Below are 6,443 nucleotides of genomic sequence, written 5' to 3'. Positions count from 1 at the left end.
ACCCGTGGTGGGTCGAGTCAGGTTCAAATTTTTCTGGCTCGCTAATAAATGAGTCGGGTTGGGTTAACTCACTAAATGACCAACCCGTGGTGGTCGGACCGGGTCGGGCCGAGTAACCCGTTTTGACAGCTCTAATTAAAAGACATTAATGACTATTAAAAAATATTATAAAACTACCAAGAGTTAGTAATGAGTCATTGTCATATTTGGGTTGGGTATGTACATAAACCTTCTTGTATCATAAGATTGATTTAGTGTAACGGGTGCTCGTGTGATTGCTCTCTTTGTTGGGCTTTGCCAACTTGTAGATTGGCCGAACTCTTATGTCATTTGGCCATTCAACCGAGCTCGTATGTTGTTTGGCAATTCAACCGAGCTCATATGTTGTTTGGTCATTCGACTAAGCTCACATGTAGATTGATCATTTAGTTGAGTTCGTTTCAAATTTGTTGTGTAAGAATAATGCTACCAACTTGTGCTGTTAATTTTAGGCAAGCTTTATGCTAGGTTGTTGGCTTGGGCAAGCTCTATTAGGTGATGTTGACTTTAGGTAGGCTTTGCTTACTATTGTCGAATTTAGGTAGACTTTTGCTTAGATGTTTCCTTCCTAGGTATATTTTGTTGGGTGTTGCTAGTTTGGGTAGATCCTGTTGCTAATATTTGGCTGAGTTGAAGACGAATTTAACTTACTTCTATATTGGATTTCTTTATCATTACTTCACTTCAAGTATCCTCTTTGAGAATTTTTATGTCATTCTGAGTCTTTTTTGGACTTGCCATTGCGTTTCTTATCCTTTCTTTCAAAATTTCCTGCTGTAGAAGGAAGTGAAGGTGGCCGAGGTTAAAATTGAGATAGATGGTCAGGCCGACGTGTATAGAAGTCGACCAAAAGCTAACCAAAAAAATGTTGAAGTTGGCACAAAGCTCCAACCATGTTGGTCAATTGACTTTTGAATTCTCGCAAGCAAAGGACGAAGGCGACCTTGATGGCCAAGGTCGGAAAGACCGACAAATGTTGAGGCTCTTTAGGATGAGGTGATATATCTGAACAAAAAAGTTATTTGCCTATTCTAAGAGTTTTGAGAAGGCAAAGAGGCAGACCACCTATTTTTAGCCCCATTTTGGACTTGGATATTAGAATGTCGATTTTCTCTTGTACACGGGTATTGGAATACTAAGTTTCTCTTGCATTTTACTCGAATATTGAAATGTCGAGTTTCTCTTATACTTGGTCTGATGCTTTCTTTCAATTGAATAGTTCGATGTTTCCTTTGCTATTTTGTTTCAGTGATTGACTTGATGACTTGTTGTTAACTTTTTGACAAGTGTACCAATTTGTTACAAGTATTATATGGAAGTTCCAAGTATTGCTTACCATAGGATCTATGTTTGTTTGTCTAATAATGCTTATTTAGCAATTACAACTTTGATACAAACATTGTTGTAATCATCATGAATGAAATTCAAATTATAAACACCAAAGATTCTAAATGTTGTGAAATGATTTAGTAAAAACTTCATTAGGATTGGATTTCATGTATCAAACAATGCAAATTTACTATAAAAGTTGTCTCCATTTCATTCAAACGATGCATCTGACTGATTATTTCTTTTATTCTAGAATAGTAGTCTTTAATGGTCTTAAATTCTTTCATTCTTATTAATTCAAACTCCCGTTTTAGAGAATGAAGTTTAATATTGTGTACCTCATCATTTCCTTGAAACTCATCATGTACTACTATCCAAGTTTGCTTTGCACTTGTGGCACCTATAATTCTTGAAAAAATTGTGTCATCAAGTTCTTCTTGAAGAGAAAATAAAGACCTTGAATCCTTTTGCTTGTTTTCCTTCAACTCCTTTTGAGCTACAGTAAGAGTGAATGTGTCTTCTGGACTAGTGAATCCCTCTTCTATAACTACAAAAAAGAAGGGCATTATCGAAGGCCAAAAGTCCTCGGAAACAGCCAGAAATCGTCAGTACAAGGTAATTACAGACGGCTTATCGACGGCCAAAAAACCCTCGGTAAATCCCTTGTCGCTAACATTTACCGAGGGCTTCTGTCCTTCGGTAATTACCGAGGGGCAATAGCCTTTGGTACCATTGAGTTAGAGAGAGACAAGAGTGAGGTTACAAGATGCAGAATTCAAATTACAAATTACATCAGCAAGTTTGATATATGATTATGAAGTGATTTGATAAGATAACTCATGCAGATTTCAAATTACTCACAAAGGCAATGTTCCAAACCCAATTTTACTTCATATATTCAACTCAACCATCCAAATTTTCATTCAAAAATTGAAACAGGTTGCAAACCAGGTATTTGACTCAAACATACCACTCAAAAATTGCTCAAATCAGTAGAATGACAATATAGATGGCTAGCAATGATCTAAATGCTACAGCCAGAATTTTAACACAGAAACGAGATTAAGCAAATGTAAAGCAGATCGTCCAACTACTATACCAACAATTTTGAGCTATTTCTCAAGGTGCAACCAAGCTCTTACTTTAGCAAATCATAGCTTAAATGGTCTGCACTTATTAATGGCTCAAATCAGAGTGAAGAAATCAGGTCGAACGACCCTTCCTAGGCTGACCAACCACCAGACTGACCATCCAGGTCGACCAACCACCAGGCCGACCAACCTTCCAATCCGACTGCCCAGTTCGTCCACTGTCCTCCCAAGACGTCCTCCCATGGTCGTCCACCTAGGCCATGCCCACTAATAATGACTCATTAAGCCCTTAATGCGGATTAAGGTGTGATTGGGGCGTCATTAGGCCAACGAAAGGTAAAGGCCCATCACCAACTAGTATAAATAAAGGTCTCAGGTATGACTTTACGACCACGATACACAATATACATGCATTACTTGCTCTCCCAACCACTCGCTTACATTACTAACTTGAGCGTCGGAGTAACTTTGATAGGTTCTCGCTCACACGGCTTGGACAAAGAGGAGGAAGGACGACCACTTGGGAGCCCGTCCGGCCTACGTGCCAACTGGAGGACTATTAGGCAGCTCGTTCGGTCTTCAACCTGGAGTGCCTTGGGCAATGTTCATCCGGTCTTCAACCTTGTGCAACGTTTTTCCGACCGATCTTCAATACAATCAGGAGTGCTTAGGCCCATCCGGTCTTCAAGATTCGCTCAGTCTTCAAGCTCGCCTAGTCTTCAAGGTATACCCAGTCTTCAAGGTCAGTCCAGCCTTTAAAGTCCATCCGGTCTTAAAGACAACATAGAGTGTTTTGAGCAAGGGACCTCCAAACCCTACCGAAACACATAGTGAATAAAAATACTTAAGACTGAGGTACATTTTGTTGGCTCTAAAAATAAAAATTATGTTTTTGTGATTTTTTTCTAGTTTTTATTTTTATTTTTGAAAGAAATTAAATATTTTAAAATTCACATCTATTTTATTGTATTTAGATAGGCATGGTAAGATACTAATACATTTCCTGTAATTATCCAAAAATTTGATTTTAATATTACATTTTATCTTTTACAATTTTTTATAATAAATTATGGCAACAATTTTTTAATAATACACATAATTAAAATAAGGTGTTATGTAGGGACTATAAAACAAATTGAGGTATATTGTGTATGGTATAGGAAACAAAGAATGACTTAATGTGTATTATTAATCAATACTTCACATAATGTATATTTAAAAAAGTGTTTATTTATATTTTGTTTTAACTATTATGTTAATTCTTTAAGGTGGAAATAATTTTAGATTTTCCGAATACATTTATTTCAGTTGTTGTGTTTGTCATTGTCTAGTTTACATATTACGAGTAGAATGGAAATGAATGAGTGATTTGAAGTGCAGCTTGGGTTGGGTGAAGGACTCATCAATGAAATGAAATGCGTAGTAATGAGCTTTAAATTAAGGTTGGTGAACATATCTTTCCTTCATCACTTCTCAACCTCCAATGGATGTTCAGTCTCACAACCAATGAATATCGATCATACCTTCAAAATTTGAAACTTACTAAAACACTTATTATGAACCATTAAATACAAAATCTTTCGTTAAACATATTTAAAATAATGCAAACTTAATGTCTAGCTTTTATATTTTGTGTAGTCTAATGAACAAACAGATTATGAATTAAAAGTCATTTGTTTGAATTGAAATTAGTTTAAATGGGGTGAACTATTTTTGGTTCTATATATCAAACTAAATTGTATTAAAAATAAACTGAAAAATTAACATTCAATAGTCAAATTTGGTCGAGTTTTCATTAAGGTTAACTCAGTCGAATTCGGTTAAATTTTAATTTGATCAAATTTAAAATGGGATCGACTCGATAGAATTTGACAAAATTTTGGTCAGGACTGAGTTAGTCGAATTCAGTCAAATATTGATTGTGGTAGACTCGGTCGAATTAGACTAAATTTCGGTAGAAGCTAACTTAGTTGAATTTAAGTCAGAGCCGATCCGTCTTAGTTTGCCCAAATTTTAGTCAGACACGACTTGACTGTATTTTTCCAATTATTGATCGAGACCAACTCGGCCAAATTCGACCGAATTTTGATCAGGGTCTACTCGGTCGAATTCGATCGGTGTCAGCTCGGCCAAATTTAGTCAGGGCCAACTCAGTCAAATTCGACCAAATTATAGCTATGGTCAACTTAGTCCAATTTGGCCAAATTTTAACCAGGGACAACTTGGCCAAGTTGGGTCAAATTTCAGTTGGGGATGACTTGGTCAAATTCGACTAAATTTCAATTTGATTGTGGTCGAAATCAGCCAAATTTCGATCGTGATTCAGCTTAGCTCGTCTCGACCTTTGATCCGACTGGATCCGTCTTGACCTTTAATCCGGGTCAACTGTCACGATCTTCAACTCAGGTCGAGTCGTCTCAAATTTTAGCTCGATTCATTTAAATCTTTAGTTTGAACCAACCCGTTTCAACCTTCAATCTTACTCAACATGTTTTGATTTTTCGTCAATGTGAATGTAACATGTGTTTCGTTAATATGAACAATTCACTATAGCACACTTTTAGATGTTCTAATTTTTTAAAAGTGAACTATAAAATAGTTCATTTCAATTTTTATTATAAATAATTTAGTATTTTTAGTATAATATGTTTTGTCATATTAATTTTACCCACCCTAGTAAGGAACTTTGAAATTGAGTAGGTGAACATCTCTTTCCTTCATCACTACTCATCAACCAATAATGTTGTGGAGTGTTCCCCACAACTTGTTGAAAGTCCCACATCGACTAGAGATAAGGCCAAATGATAATATATAAGTGAGGTGCAAACCTCACCTTACAAGCCGGTTTTGTGGGGATGAGTTAGGCATAAACTCACTTTCTAATATGATATCAGAGCCATGGTTAGAGTCTATCCTAGCGAGTTCTAAGTGGACATTCTATTCTTCTATTCCACCCGCTTTCGGGCCGTTATCGGACCACCCAATTTCTACTATCACGCACGAGATGTCTATACCTCGGCGTGAAGGTGGTGTGTTGGAAGTCCCACATCGACTAGAGATAAGGCCAATTTATAATATATAAGTGAGGTGCAAACCTCACCTTACAAGCCGGTTTTGTGGGAATGAGTTAGGCATAAACTCACTTTCTAATACAACTAATAAATATTCATCATACATTTGTGAACACTTATTATGCACCCGTTAAATACAGAATATTTGGTTAAACATGTTAAAAAACATCTTTCGAATTGAATTCATTCTCGTTTTCTCTTTGTACCTCTAATTCTTAATGTTATGAAATTTCTAATAATTTGTCTTTGATTAAATGTTGTTTTATATAACATTATAATATAATATTTAATTATTATCTGTTAAACTATGGTTGGATTTGTCAATTGTGAAATAGTTCTTACCGATTGGAGAAATATGAGCATTTCTATATTCCAGTTAAAATATGAGCATTTCTAGTTTAAATTGGCCCCACTGAAGAAAATAGTTTTCCACCTTTCTAGTTTATCCTTTTTGTTATGTGATAACACAGCTAATTTATACATAGTTACAGGACCCGGTTTAACATGGTTGAATGAACTTGATTTGCAATTTCATGTTTACCATCTATATGGTTTTCTTTTGGAGCATGATTTCTATTATCTTCTTCTCTTCCTTTTATGTTTTACTTTTCTTTTTTCAATGAACTTTTTTTTAAAAAAAAATTTACACTAGCTGTAGTTTTAATTTTTAAGTTATAACAAATTAAGTTAATTTTTAATAGATATTTTAACTTATCAATTATTTAAAATTAGTAAGTATGAGTCTTTCTATTTTATATATTGTTTAATTTTTTCTTTCTTATTCAATCGAAAACTTAAATTTACACTTAAATGTCTAACAATTTAAGACATCTTTGATAGCACGTAACTTTATTGTTCTTCAACACGAGGGCCTCTGATTTTGACTTACCGGGTACCAGTCATCCAACAACTT

This window comes from Vigna angularis, chromosome 5 (genome assembly GCF_016808095.1).
Source record: "Vigna angularis cultivar LongXiaoDou No.4 chromosome 5, ASM1680809v1, whole genome shotgun sequence".
Taxonomy (NCBI): Eukaryota; Viridiplantae; Streptophyta; class Magnoliopsida; order Fabales; family Fabaceae; genus Vigna; species Vigna angularis.
Note: the sequence above shows the minus strand (reverse complement) of the source record.